We start from the raw sequence: 13995 nt of genomic DNA on the forward strand, positions 1-13995 counted from the left end.
AGATAGAGTTAAGTGGCCTAGGGCAAATAGTTACAAAGAATGGGAGGCAGTCAATAAAGATTTATCAATAATATTGGGTAGGTTAGGAGGAAATGCAAGCGATAGGCTAGAGAAGATGGGAGAAATTATTTATTCCTATGGTGTAGAAAGATTTGGGGTGCAAGATAGAAAGAGGTTTGAAAGAGTACAGTTAAGTAAGTCTAGACGGCAAAAAGAGATGGAGAAATTGGTTAAGGAAAGAAGAAATTTAAGAAAGCAGTGGAAAAAAGCTACAGAAGAAGAGAGAGAGGGAATTAATGTTTTGCAGGAAGAACTGAGAGGCAGGCTAGCAATACTTAGAAGGGCTGAATGTCTTAGGAAAAAGAGAAAGAAGAAAGAATATGTAAGGACGGCATTTTATAGGGACCCGTTCAAGTTTGTTAAAGGGTTGTTTAACCAGGAAAAGGGAGGGCAGCTTAAGGCAACAAAGTTAGAGGTGGAAGAGTATCTAAGAAATACATATTCAGATCTTGAGCAGCGTAGAGTAGTAGGCCTTCCACCTGACATGCCACCGTTAGGAGAGATAGCTCATAAGATGGATGTTAGACCACCTAGGTGGAAGGAGGTTGAGGAGGTAGTCAGACGTGCAAAGGCTTCGTCGGCCCCAGGGCCAAATGGAGTCCCCTACCGGGTTTATAAAAGTGCACCTGATATCCTAAAGTTTTTGTGGAGGCAATTAAGAATAGTTTGGGAGAAACAGGTTATTCCTAGAGCATGGCGTAGGGCAGGAGGCGTTCTTATTCCAAAGGAGAAAGAGTCCTCGGAACTGAGTCAGTTCCGGATGATCTCTCTCCTAAATGTAGAGGGGAAGATTTTCTTTAGTTTGGTTGCACAGAGATTAGCTAGTTATTTAGAAAAGAATAGCTTAATAGATACTACTGTGCAGAAGGCAGGAATACCAGGTTTCGCAGGGTGTTTAGAGCACACTAGCATGATTTGGCATCAGATTCAGACAGCCAAGATTAAGAAAAAATACTTGCATGTTATATTTCTGGATCTAGCAAATGCATTTGGTTCAGTGCCACATAGCCTTATTTGGGAAGCATTTGAGTATTTTAGAGTGCCTGTAGTAGTGGTTAACTTAGTAAGAGCATATTTTCAAGATATTAGACTTTGCTTAAGTACAGCAGGTTTCACAACAGGTTGGCAGAGGCTAGAAATAGGCATAATGGCAGGGTGTACAATTTCTCCATTAGCATTTACAATGGCCATGGAGATACTTATTAGAGCTTCCAAGTGGGTTGTAGGTGGAGAGAGACGTCAGGATGGCATGCGCCTTACGCCAATTAGAGCATACATGGATGATATGACGTTAGTGACTACAGCAGTGCCATGTATGAAGAGAATACTTGAGAGACTTAATAAAAATCTAAAGTGGGCTGGGATGAAAATCAAACCTACTAAGTCTAGAAGTATCTCAATAATAAGAGGGAAATTAAGTGATAGAAAGTTTGTAATAGATGAAGAAAGCATTCCAATAATAAGGGAAAAGGCAGTAAAGAGTTTAGGCAGGTGGTACCAGGCAGACATGAATGATGGAAAGCAGTCAGTGCAGTTTCGGGAAGATGTTGCTGTGGGACTGGATAGAATAGATAAATCAGAGCTTCCAGGAAAGTTGAAGCTGTGGTGTCTGCAGTTTGGATTGTTTCCTAGGTTGATGTGGCCACTGTCTGTGTATGAGATTCCATTATCTGTTGTAGAAAAAATGGAAAGATTAGTTAGCTTTTATATTAGGAAGTGGCTAGGTGTTCCTAGATGCTTAAGTACTGTGGCACTGTATGGGAAAGGAATACTCCAGCTCCCAGTATCTAGTCTAGTAGAGGAGTTTAAATGTACTAAAGTTAGGACAGAGCTCCTGTTAGCTAGGAGTAAAGATGTGGTAGTTAGTAAGGTGGTTCCAAACCCAACCAAGGGGAGGAAGTGGAAACCAAGATTGGCAGCTCAGGAGGCAGAAGCAACTCTTAGACATACAGAGATTGTGGGTAATGTGCAAATAGGCCGGGGAGGCTTGGGACTTGGCCCAGGCAAACCAGTGTGGAGTAGAGCAGGTCCCAAGGAAAAGAGAAAGCTAGTTGTTGAGCAGGTTCGTAGACAGGAGGAAATGTTAAGGGGTGCAAAGGCAGTGGCTCAGGCTAAGCAGGGACGGTGGGTGAATTGGGAAGGTGTAGAAAAGAAAAAGCTTAGTTGGAAAGAACTGTGGAGTATGGAGGAAAGGAGTATTAGATTTTTGATAGGGGCAACATATGATGTTTTGCCAACTCCCCAGAACCTAAAACTCTGGGTAAATGGAGACCCGTTATGTTCGTTATGTTCAGGTACTGCAACTCTAAAGCATATTTTGTCAGGTTGTAAGGTTAGTCTGTCACAAGGCCGGTATACATGGCGACATGACCAAGTATTAAGAAGCTTAGCTGCAGGTATTGAAGATAAACTAAAGCAGGTAAACTTAGGAGGGTCCAAGGTGAAGAGAGTTGCAATTCAGTTTGTTCAAGAGGGGGAGAAAGTTAAAAAGACGATAAGGAGGCACGGCAGCTTGGAGGATGCTTGTGATTGGGAGATGCAGGTAGATTTAGGAAATAAGCTTGTTGTTCCCCAGGAAATAGCCTCTACAAACCTAAGGCCTGATATAGTCTTGTGGTCTAGGAGTAGAATGAGAGTCTATTTCATAGAGCTGACTGTTCCTTGGGAGGAATTAGTTGCGGAAGCATATGAAAGGAAAAAGCTTAGATATGTGGAGTTGGGGGCAGAAGCAGAGCAGCGAGGATGGAAGGTTAGAATTTGTCCAGTGGAAGTAGGATGTAGAGGATTTGTTGCAAAGTCTGTTGTCTCATTGTTGAGGGAGCTGGGTGTAACTGGACAGAGTGTGAGAAAAATAGTGCAGGAGGTTTCAGATAAAGCATTACAATCCAGCCAGTGGATTTGGATTAGAAGATACAATAGCAGCTGGGGGCCCAGCACGGGGAGCACTTAGGGAAAACAGACTTTTGAAAAAGCAAAGAAGAAGTTCAAGCTATTTAAGTGGAGGGTTTGGCACATGTGATCCTTTTGAAACCAGGCGGCCATTTTGGGTGAGTTGGCTTGGAGTGAGTTGTATGGATTTGTTTTTGATGGCATTATTAGTGATTGTAGGACTGTTTAGGTGAGTTTGTCTGCTGAATCTGCTAGTGTGTCTTGTCCTTCCTCCACCTCTGGCACCCTCTATATTTTCACTACCCCTACCCGAACCAGGGTTTGAATCCCATTCCTGCTTTTCTTACCTCTTTTATTTCTTCCCCCTACCCGAACCAGGGTTTGCATCCCCACCCCGCTGTGACTGGTGTGCAGTTGGTGAGAGTGAGTTGTATGGATTTGTTTTTGCTGGTATTTTAGTGATTATAGGACTATTTAGGTGAGTTTGTCTGCTGAATCTGCTAGTGTGTCTTGTCCTTCCTCCACCTCTGGCACCCTCTATATTTTCACTACCCCTACCCGAACCAGGGTTTGAATCCCATTCCTGCTTTTCTTACCTCTTTTATTTCTTCCCCCTACCCGAACCAGGGTTTGCATCCCCACCCCGCTGTGACTGGTGTGCAGTTGGTGAGAGTGAGTTGTATGGATTTGTTTTTGCTGGTATTTTAGTGATTATAGGACTATTTAGGTGAGTTTGTCTGCTGAATCTGCTAGTGTGTCTTGTCCTTCCTCCACCTCTGGCACTCTCTATATTTTCATTACCCCTACCCGAACCAGGGTTTGAATCCCATTCCTCCTTTTCTTACCTCTTCTATTTCTTCCCCTACCCGAACCAGGGTTTGCATCCCCACCCCGCTGTAACTGGTGTGCAGTTGGTGAGAGGCTGAGGTAGATTATGGTCGTTGTGGTGTGAGGGGCAGTGTTGGCTGGCATTAGGGGGGTGACTCTGGGACGCCAGTGGTCATTGTCTAGCCTCCTGGAGGTGTCATGGGCCCAACTAGACGAAACACTGATGAAAGGAGGTTCCCACCTGATGACCCCAATGATATGTTGGTCAGCACTGCTCATTGATCTATATAATACGGAGTGTAGGGAATTGTTCACTGAGTCTGGTCCTTTATTTATTTTATTTTTATTTTCTTTAGCACAAGTTTCTTGTGTTTATATTGAATCCAACTAACAGGGACACTGCCTGGAGTTACAAAAACTTTTTTACAGTTTGTGTGAAAACAAAAAAACATTTCTGACTGCACTTTTTACTTTTATGCAGCCAACACTTTTGTATACAAGGTTCAACCTTCAAAAGTCTTGGCTAGATATATTTATAGTGTGTTTTCTTGCACTGTTTGAAGACCTCTAAAACTTGTTTTTTTGTACAGTTGTGTTTCCCCTCAATTTAAATAAAACTTGTTTGTATTACATTCACTTCACTCTCATATTGTTTTTTGTTAGGTTTTTCAGAATACAACCATATGTGTCACTTTTGCATAGATGTTTACAGTTAGTTGAAATACTTGAAAATGTCAAGGTGGTGACAACTGCCTCAAAGTCTCTGAAAAGGCCTTAGACCCCAGAGGGTTAAAGCATAGCCTGATGATCGCCGTTTACTTGCGATTTGTCCATTCAGCTCGGAACGTTAGTATTGCGTCTGTACTTACATAATCCTCTCCAATCACTTCACCACAAACGTTCAGTTCTCATTCCACACTAGGTGAGCCTGGTCGAGATGTTTCTGACGGCTCTTGTTGCAGCATCTCTGATGAGGTCAGGTCATCTCTCCCTTTGGGCGTCCGCTCACACTTGGCTGATGATCCGGGCACGGTTGCTCCTGCATGTCTGTGTTGCTTGCGCAGTCCTCCTCGCCCAAGTCTACACAGAAGTCTTCAGCTTCTTTGGCCGTCTCGAATAATAGCTGTTGTCCTCTGTGGGTCACTTTTAATGTGGCAGGATAGATGAGGAAGTTTGAGATCCCTTTTGCATGCAGCTTACTTTGTACCTCCACAAACTGTTGACGTCTCTGCATGGTGTACGCACTGTAGTCTGCTTTAAAGCGGATCGTTGCCGTTGTATTGTCCTTAATTGGCCCGGTTCTCTGTGCCTGTCTTGCCCCATTAAGAATTGCTTGGCGATCTTGGTATCTCAGGCATTTGAAAATCATGGTGCGGGACCCCGAGTTTCTCCCCTTTCCTTTCGCATAAATTCGATGTGCCCTCTCCAGTTCAATGATGGGTCTGTTCTGTAGAGTGGGTATCCACGCGGGTAGCTGACGTTGCAGGAATCCGATGGGATCGTTTGCCTCTCGACCTTCCTTGAGCCCTGTGATGAGAATACTATTGCGACGAGACCGGTCTTCCAACTCAGCTAGCTTCTGCTCAAGTTTTTTCTGGTCGCTAACGCAGGCTTTGACAGATGTGTTCATCTCCCTATTTTTTCTCTTGGTGTCATCCACATGTTGCTTAAGATCCTGCACAGTGGAGTCCTGTCTCTCGAGTTCAGCTCTGATATGTTGCAAAGAGGTGTTAATTTCTTGTAATGCTCCCTTCACTGCGTTTTGGACAACAGATTCGAGCATACCCTGTTGCTGCTGCAGGACTTGAGCAATGATGGCTTCCATGTTTAGCTCCGCGTTGTCGTTAGCCGTGTTCGCTAATCTTTCTTTCTCTGCTGCTAATTTAGAGGATAAAGATGCCGTTTTTTTCGCTGAACGTTGCATTTTTACTGGCTGTGGTGGTAGTTGAAATACTTTCAACCGCTGATGTAACGAATAGACCTGATTATTTAGCAAAAAGTGGAGGTTTGTGAGGAGCTCTAGTCTTCAGCGTCCATCATGGTTGTTGGTCACGTGACCTCCCAAAGTCTTTATTTTAAAGAAAACGATCAAAACAAGAGTTTTTCTGGAAGAGATTTAAATAAGTTCTGAATATGCATTGAAGAGAGGTTACATTTGAGTTTATTTTCTTTGTACAAAACTTAAAACAAAAACCTGAAGTCTGCACACTGTGGAAAACTGGTTTTGAGGATATTTATGAAATTTCCTCCTAATAACCAACTTGGGTCGGTCTCCCCAGTGGAACATTTTATTTGTAGTCTGCAGGTTTCATGTTTTCAGCTGGAGATGGATGCTTTTTGTTCTGTATGTTACATATTTTTATCTTGATCAGGACATTCAGAACGCTTGCATGCACAGGTAAGTCCAGCTTCAGTTCCAGGTGTACTCGTCCATTTAACTGGACCACCATGTTGTCCCAGCGTACATGCACGGGATAGACTGTGTAGGAAACCTTCATGACATTCTGCTGCCTCTAACTTTCTCTGTGGGACATCACGCTGCATGTAAGTGCAGCTGAAATCGCTGCCAACATGTTGTCTTTAAGTCACCTGAAGGGGGATTTTCTCAGATGAGGCTGCGGTTACAAAATCAGGATTTTATTAGAGCAGAGCGACAGTCTGGACATGCTTTAAGTGACCACGAGTTGACCCGTAGTCTTAATGGGCTGATTTTCAGTTAAGCCGTCTGACCAAAGAAACAGAAAAATATGTGGATGAGAGCAGCTTTATTGGGAATTTGGCTGGAAATATACACTCATTCTTTCCTGTTTTTACTAAAAGATGCAGAAATATTAAACTCTGTAACATGTGTTTAGTGCACCAACCCATGCCAACTCAGTTAGCATATATACAGTTATAGGAATAGTTTGCTGAATGTCCCATCTTGTAGACAGCCTCAGTGTTGCATTTCCAGTCCAGTCTGCTGTCCAGGTGAACCCTCAGGTATCTGTAATCCTCAACCACCTCTTCACCGAGGAAGGAGACGGTGTTCAGCTGACTGCTGCTCCTCCTAAAATCCACAATCATCTCTTTTGTTTGTATTCAGATGAGGTGATAGTTTATTTTCCTATAGATGTGATAGTTTCATGTAGATGTGCTGAGGTGTGACAGGGAAGCTGTTGGTACATGGAGGATGTGAGGTCTGTAGCAGGAGGCAGCAGCATGCTGAGTTTGTCTGAACTCTTCCATCTGTCTGATCCCACATTATCCCAAAGCCTGTGAGCTTTTCCATTCCTGACCACACATCCCTCACACTGTTCTGCTGCAGATAGTTTCCCACCGACTTGCTCTCTTCCTTTTTTCTTCACACTCCTCCTTAACTCCCTGTTTCCCTCCATGAAGGCCTTCTTCTTTATGCTCAGTGGCTGCAACACAAGTTCACATCAACCAGGCGTTTGTTCAGAAAACAGCGTCACAGCTTTGGACTCAGGAAGTGTTTCAGATGTCAGCTGTCACTCAGACACACTTTCATAGGGCCTGGATAGCTCAGTTGGTAGAGCATCAGACTTTTAATCTGAGGGTCCAGGGTTCAAGTCCCTGTTCAGGTGTAGAAATATAATCTACCTCTTAACCTGTACTTCCCTCTATGCCTGCACTCTGTTTCTACACTGTCACCTCTGACAGAGCCTGGCTGATGCTTTCCCTTCTATGTAGCTTATTGTTAGCTTTGCTGTTAGCTGCATCATTATATCCTCATTTGTAAGTTATATAAACTTTAGAATATTTCTATATAAACTATAGAAATCACCTTAAATACACCAGCTGCAGAGTGTTGATCACATTCACTGAAACTACAACAGGTTAAGAGCATTTATCATGAATAGTTCTGCTTTATATCAGGGCTTCTTTTCACTCAGATTTCACTATTTGGACAATCTGTAATGAATGAACACCCAGAACAGAACACAAGACATTACAGAGATAAATCAACGCTGGTGCAGTTTAAACAACAAGGGCATTGTTTGCTTCATTTAAGGGGCAATAAAACAAAGCACTTCATCAGAAAAATCAGTGTCAGAAATATATTTTGTAAAGGCCTCAAGAGACATAGATGTTGGAGGAAGCTGCGTAAACTGTGATGATGTCACAAGTTCAGTCGCAGTGGTGCTTCCAGCTTCTCTGGAGTTTGGTTTGTTCCACATAAGGAGCAGCATTCTTTAGTATTTCAGCTTTAGACTGACAACATTTGCTGCTCAGTTTTCCTCTGAGCCACAGAGATGCTCAGCTTTCATTGTGTCCAATAACTGCAGCTTCTAAAGTGGATTTCATAGCACTGCTGCATCTCTGACAGTTATCAGATCATTTGGGGGGAAACACATACATCACAACCCTCTGAATCTGCTTTCAGTCCCACTTGAACAGTCTCTCACAGTTTCAGACACAAAATGTGTCTTTTAGTTTGAATCTCAGCTGATATCTGCAACAACTGTAGAGGGACTCATATCATTTCACCAGCTGGTGTGATAAACTTACAGAAACAGCTCAGGAGCAGCACCTGGGATCTTTTGGGAGAAAAGGGGATTCTCTTCATGCTGATAGAGCTGGTGATAAATGAGTTTATGGATCCTACATATTACAGAGTAAAACAATAATAAAGGTGCTTTCTGAGCCTTGACATCTTTTTCCTTTATTAGAAAAATGTTCCAAATTTGAATCCCATGGAGGGAGCTAATGAAGCAAAGACTGATGCATAAAAGCATTAAAAACCTCTCCTGTAAGTTCTCTGTTCAAGTTTTATTTAGGTTCAGCTGCATGTTTCTCTTTATGGAATCTTTAAGCCCTCATAGATCAGTCTGATCCCAACAGAAGTCTGGCAGGTTTACTTGGTTGCTGTAGTTCACTAAAGCAGGACTCTGAGCAGGGCCCTCCACTAACAGGCTCCTCTCCTTTAGAGCCAGTGACAGGGTTGGGTTTGGGAGGTGACGCTGCTCTGTGCTTTAAACAGCAGGCTTTAATCCACCAAACTTCAGTTGGTTTATGATCTGCTTTTCAGAGGATTTGTAAATGACTAAATAAATAACACCAGCAGACAGGGTAAACACAATAGTTTACAGATAAACATGTGTTTGATCATGTGTGAGGCAGCCTTTCCCTGTAAGACTGAGCCAGAAAAACAACAGCCAGCACATGCAGAGAATTACATTCTCCATCACATCTCCCTCCTTTTGATCACACATGTTCATATTAATTAACGTTTTTATGTCCTGCCGGCGGGACGTTGCATACTTCAGGGGGGTCGCGAAATCTTTGGTTGATTAGACGATTTAAAAAAACAAAAAAAATTAAAAATTAAAAATTTCAAACAGTTTTTTCTCACAAATTGTGTGCAAACGTGTGCCATCCACAGATGCTTTGAGGATTCATTGTCCCATCTACATGCATGTTTAAAGTTAAAATCTGTGGATTATTTGAATAGCTCAGTGTTGTATGCAAGATGTTTGTTTATAAATGGCAGTGGCACGGCCACCTTGTACCTTGCACTTGTTTAAAATAAAAACATGAATATATTAACCTGTGTATTATTTGAGTAGCTTAGTATTGAATGTACAATAACAGAGTAGCTATGTTTATACACGGCACTAGGCCCCGTTAAATATAAAACACAATTGTATGCCATATAAATAGTAGGGGGGTCCCTGCTTCAACTCTCCATCAGTTTGGGGGTTCCTGGCCTGAAAAACGTTGAAGACCCCTGCCTTACAGTATTCTAAGAGAAGATACAACTCCAACAACAACGGTCCTGATACGTTGGCAAGAGTCCAGTAAAAGTAAAATAGTTAGTCTACAATAAGTCTTTCACCCACAACGACACAACTGCCTTTTGAAATGTAATCATTTGTGTGCAGGACATTTTTTGATACGATTTTTCCTTTTTTGTTTTTCCAACTGCCCTTTTAGGTACATGGGGGGAGTTGACCTATCAGATGGCCTGATAAGATACTTGAAGGTCTTGCACAAAACACAGAAGTAGACTTTCTTGTTCCACTTCATGGACATTGCTTTTGTGAATGCATCTTGCACAAAGAACATGGCAGAAGCAGAGGTAAGGTTCCTTTGCACCAGAAGGCATTCAGGGAGACCTTAGCAGACATCCCAATTCTCCCGGAACTTCCGGGAGTCTCCCTGATATTGATAGTTAATCACGGATGCCCGCGAGTCGGATCAAATATCACGGATTTTAGACTATGTGAGGGAGTGTTTTTTTTTTTTTTTTTCAATGATCTAACTCTGACTATTTCACAGTTTGTACGTTCATTTTGATGTTATGTAGTGTGACAGGAGGAGAACCTCCACCGTACTGTACCCTAACCATTTGACGTGTTATGTGAACGGAGGAAAATTACACTCAGAAAGAATAAAATAGGCATAAATGAGACTTTAAAAGCTGTGTGCTATTTATACGCACTTTCATTAAGTGGACCAGTGAAAAGGATTTAGTAGAAAGCTGATAACAAGCTGTTTTATATGCTAAGTCTTATTAAGCTCTGAAGCATCACAGGCACTGCTGGGATTTGAACCCAGGATCTCTTGTTTACTAGACAGGCACTTTGACCAACTAAGCCACAGCGCCACATGGTTCATAAAACTGATGAAAGAATAAAGAGCAGGAACTGGATCCACCTCAGGAAGTGGTTTTTGTGATTTATTTCCGATATTCATGTGATCTCTGCATAAATCAGGGCTTGATGTTATTCAAATTATCTTCATATGTGAAAACATTGGATATAGTCCAAGTTCAATCTTCTGTAACTCAAGAATAGTTAAAGCCATGAGATGAAGTGCCTCCAAGTACAGACTGTTTTGGAAGTCCAGCACTCCTGAAGCACTGCTGTAAACAGTTATGGCACCATGTTGATGTATATAATAACACCTTATTGCACTGCTGGGGTTTGAACCCAAGATCTCCTGTTTACTAGACAGGCCCTTTGACCAACTAAGCCACAGCGCCACATGGTTCACAAAACTGATGAAAGAATAAAGCAAACATTTTGCTTGTTGTTTTTAAGTACTTAAAATCAAAATTACTTTTTAAGATAGTAAGTAAGCATTGTTTCTAAGTGCTTGTTAAAATGACTATTTAAGATAGTAATTAAGTGTTTTTTAGGCGATGTGAAAACCGTTTGCTGTGACTTTCAAATCTGCTTCAAAAACTGGACGTGTTTCTTCAGATAAACTCCTGACCAGCTGTGAAAAAGCAGTGAAAATGTCTGGCCTGTATAAACTTTGTGATGTCAAACAAGATCAGAGATGACATCGATTGTGATGTCACCACAGTGATGACATCACAGCTTTGTGAAGGCTTCTGTTCTGTCTCTTCTGGTCTGTGGTTCCAACCACAGATTCTGGATGGAAGTGAAGTCCGGATTCCAGAATGTTGATTTGTGTTCTCTGTTAATCTCTGGACGACTTCAGCTGATTACTTCCTGTCACTGTCACGTTGGAAGGTCCACTTCTGCCAGTTTTTCAGCAGCCAGTATCATGTTTTCCACCAGCAGTGTTTTCCAAGACGGAATAATGTCAGTTTGTTTAAAATGTTGCCAAAATAAACTATTACAATTACAACAAATGTCATCTCAGCGCACTTCAGTAATAAAGTCCAATTCAGGCCAATTGGAGTTCAATTCATTGTAATTATAATCCAATTAATTTAATTCAGAATGAATCCAATTCATTCATACAGAGCAATTCAAAAACTATTTCCTCGCTAAGGAAACCAACAGATGGCACCGAACTTGCACGATTTCTAATTAGATCGAACTTTTTAATAGTTCTAAGATCATATCTTTCTGGTTTTATTTGCATTTTACAAAGAGTCCCGAGTAATTATGAAAGTGGGGTTTTAATTTGAAGAAAAAGCCTCAAAATAAAGTGATTTTTAGGAGTATGCAGGGATTCATTTCCATCTAATGAACAGCTCAGTTATATTAAACAGTGGGCCGTGTGAGCAGCAATCAGGGGAGTAAGGAGTTCACAGATCATAGACAGAGGCAACCGTCCAACTATTCAAAGCTTTTAAAATGAGTAATAAAATCTGACAGGTAACCAGGGAAGGAAGTCCTTTAATCCTGGAAGTATTCTCCAGGTGATAGTCGGCTGACTTCCTAACTGACCTGATCTGGCTGCTGAAGCTCAGCTCTGAGTCCATAATAACACCCAGATTCCTGCTTGGTTTGTGCTTTTTAACATCACAGCCTGAAGCTGAGCTCAGATTTTTAACAGCTGACAATGACCTCTGTTTTCTCTTTGTTTAGCTGCAGGAAGTTCTGGATCATCCGGTTGGTTATTTGTTGGAGGCTCTTTGCTGGGCCAGTTATTCCTCTGTGCCAGCAGCTGAGCACCAGTTCTGCCAAAACTAACAGGAAACATCATCCTGCACCGCTGGATTATCAACAAGTAATACTGATGAAGTCAGGAGATTAAAAAGGATGCAGAGGATAGTCAACCATCTCCTAAACACGGGACTTGTGTTTGACACCAGTCTTTGAACTGCTGTGAGACCGTTGTTTCCTTCATTTGTTTTTCACCTTTTTTTCCAAAACTACTTGGTCGAAAGGTGTAAAACATTAAAAGTACTGGGTTAAAGTTAGAAAAGCATCATGTTTAGGAAATAAAATACACTTTTGGGGGAAAAACTTGGCCAATAAGACCAGGAGCTCCTGACCTGTCTCATACATTTCAGTAAGACTTCGGGAAATTGTACCAAAAAGGGCAAAACATGTCTCCTTTAAAGGACCAATAAGAGCTACATCTCAGACTCTACAGGCCTCCGTTAACTTGTTAAATGTGTGAGTGGGTCGGTGTGAAAACTCAACATCTAGGATGTTATTTCCAGCTTCTACGTTTAGCTGAAATAGAAAATCTGAGAATTACGACAATTTGGGTAGAGCTATTTTACGACAGTAAAATATTTGGCAGTGACTAAGTGCCTTTAGCACAGACAGGAGGGTGGAGGCGAGAGGAGACAATGAGGCTGATACCAGAGCAACCAGATGAGCCTCCAGCGTCCACCTGTCCTGATAGTCCCTCACAAGCAGCTGTCTGTTGTTAGCACGTTAAGCTTTGATTGGTCTGGGCTGGTCTGTGGCATTATTTATAAACCTTCACCCTTGCTGTTTCCTCTCATAGCTTGTTTTCACCATGACAGCTGCTGCGTTCTTCCTGAGGTATAAGCACAAGCTGTCTTTTACAGTTTTTGTTTGTTTAATTGATTGGAAACATTAGTTAATATTGCATTCTTACTCTTTGCTGTACATAATTTCAGGGTTTCCCTCTTTGCCTTGTTGACTGCTGCTACATGGGGTTTTCCCACTAAAGGTGTGCTATCATCTGTTGTGGTAAAACATTACATGCTTGCTTGAATCAGCTTCTGCTAAACTTGTTCTCATGCACCCAGGTTCAAAATCAGCAGGCCAGAGCAGCAGCGGCACAAGAGCTGCAGGTAATTTTGGCTCTTACCAGGGAGCAGCCGCTGGCCGCCCGGTGACCGTGCCCAACACTGCTTCCAGTGGCGTTTATATGGCGACACCTGTGCAAGCCTCTGGTCTAAGTCAACCTGTTCTTCAGGCAGACCCAAGATTCAGTGGCTATGGCTCATTTGTGCCAACACAACTGGTTGTCCAAGCTCCTGGCCTTGTCCAAGCTCCCGGTTTTGTCCAAGCTCCCGGCCTTGTCCAAGCTCCCGGTTTTGTCCAAGCTCCCGGCCTTGTCCAAGCTCCCGGCCTTGTCCAAGCTCCTGGCTTTGTCCAAGGTGCTCTTCAGGCAGACCCAAGATTCAGCAGCTCTGGCTCCGTTGTGCCCGTGCAAATGGCTGTGCAAGCTTCTGGTGTCCCACAGGCTGTTCAGACGGGTCCAGCATTGAGCAGCTTGAGCTCTGGCCTGCCTGCAACAGGATACTCTACTGTCACTTATGTGCCTGTTGACGTAGGATCTGACGCTGGCGCTCTGCAACCTGGAGCTGCCCAATCTGGACCACAAGGTAACTCTTCTGCTTGGAGTGTAGATGGCCCAAAATATGTTTGGAAGCCTAAAGGTGTCTGTGCGTTTTCATGTAGTCACTAGCAAATCTTGCTTAGTTAAAGGGGAACTCCGGGGCATTTGAAGCGCACTTCTATTGCTAGAGGTTGTCAAATACTGATAGTAGGACACAGACAGGTGCAAATCTGCGCTCCCTGTGTGGAG

The 13995-nt window shown here is 42.6% G+C and overlaps 3 non-coding genes across 3 annotated transcripts; 1 reads left to right on the forward strand and 2 right to left on the reverse strand.

Annotated features, from left to right (window-relative positions):
- Positions 1-7291: 7291 nt before the first annotated feature.
- On the forward strand, positions 7292-7364 carry trnak-uuu (transfer RNA lysine (anticodon UUU)). Its single transcript has one exon. It is a non-coding gene; the product is annotated as a tRNA-Lys (tRNA).
- A 2949-nt stretch (positions 7365-10313) lies between these two features.
- Positions 10314-10387, reverse strand: trnat-agu (transfer RNA threonine (anticodon AGU)). Its single transcript has one exon. It is a non-coding gene; the product is annotated as a tRNA-Thr (tRNA).
- Positions 10388-10691: 304 nt separating this feature from the next.
- On the reverse strand, positions 10692-10765 carry trnat-agu (transfer RNA threonine (anticodon AGU)). Its single transcript has one exon. It is a non-coding gene; the product is annotated as a tRNA-Thr (tRNA).
- Positions 10766-13995: the final 3230 nt, after the last annotated feature.

The sequence above is a fragment of the Odontesthes bonariensis genome, chromosome 11, assembly GCF_027942865.1.
Source record: "Odontesthes bonariensis isolate fOdoBon6 chromosome 11, fOdoBon6.hap1, whole genome shotgun sequence".
NCBI classification, from domain to species: Eukaryota; Metazoa; Chordata; class Actinopteri; order Atheriniformes; family Atherinopsidae; genus Odontesthes; species Odontesthes bonariensis.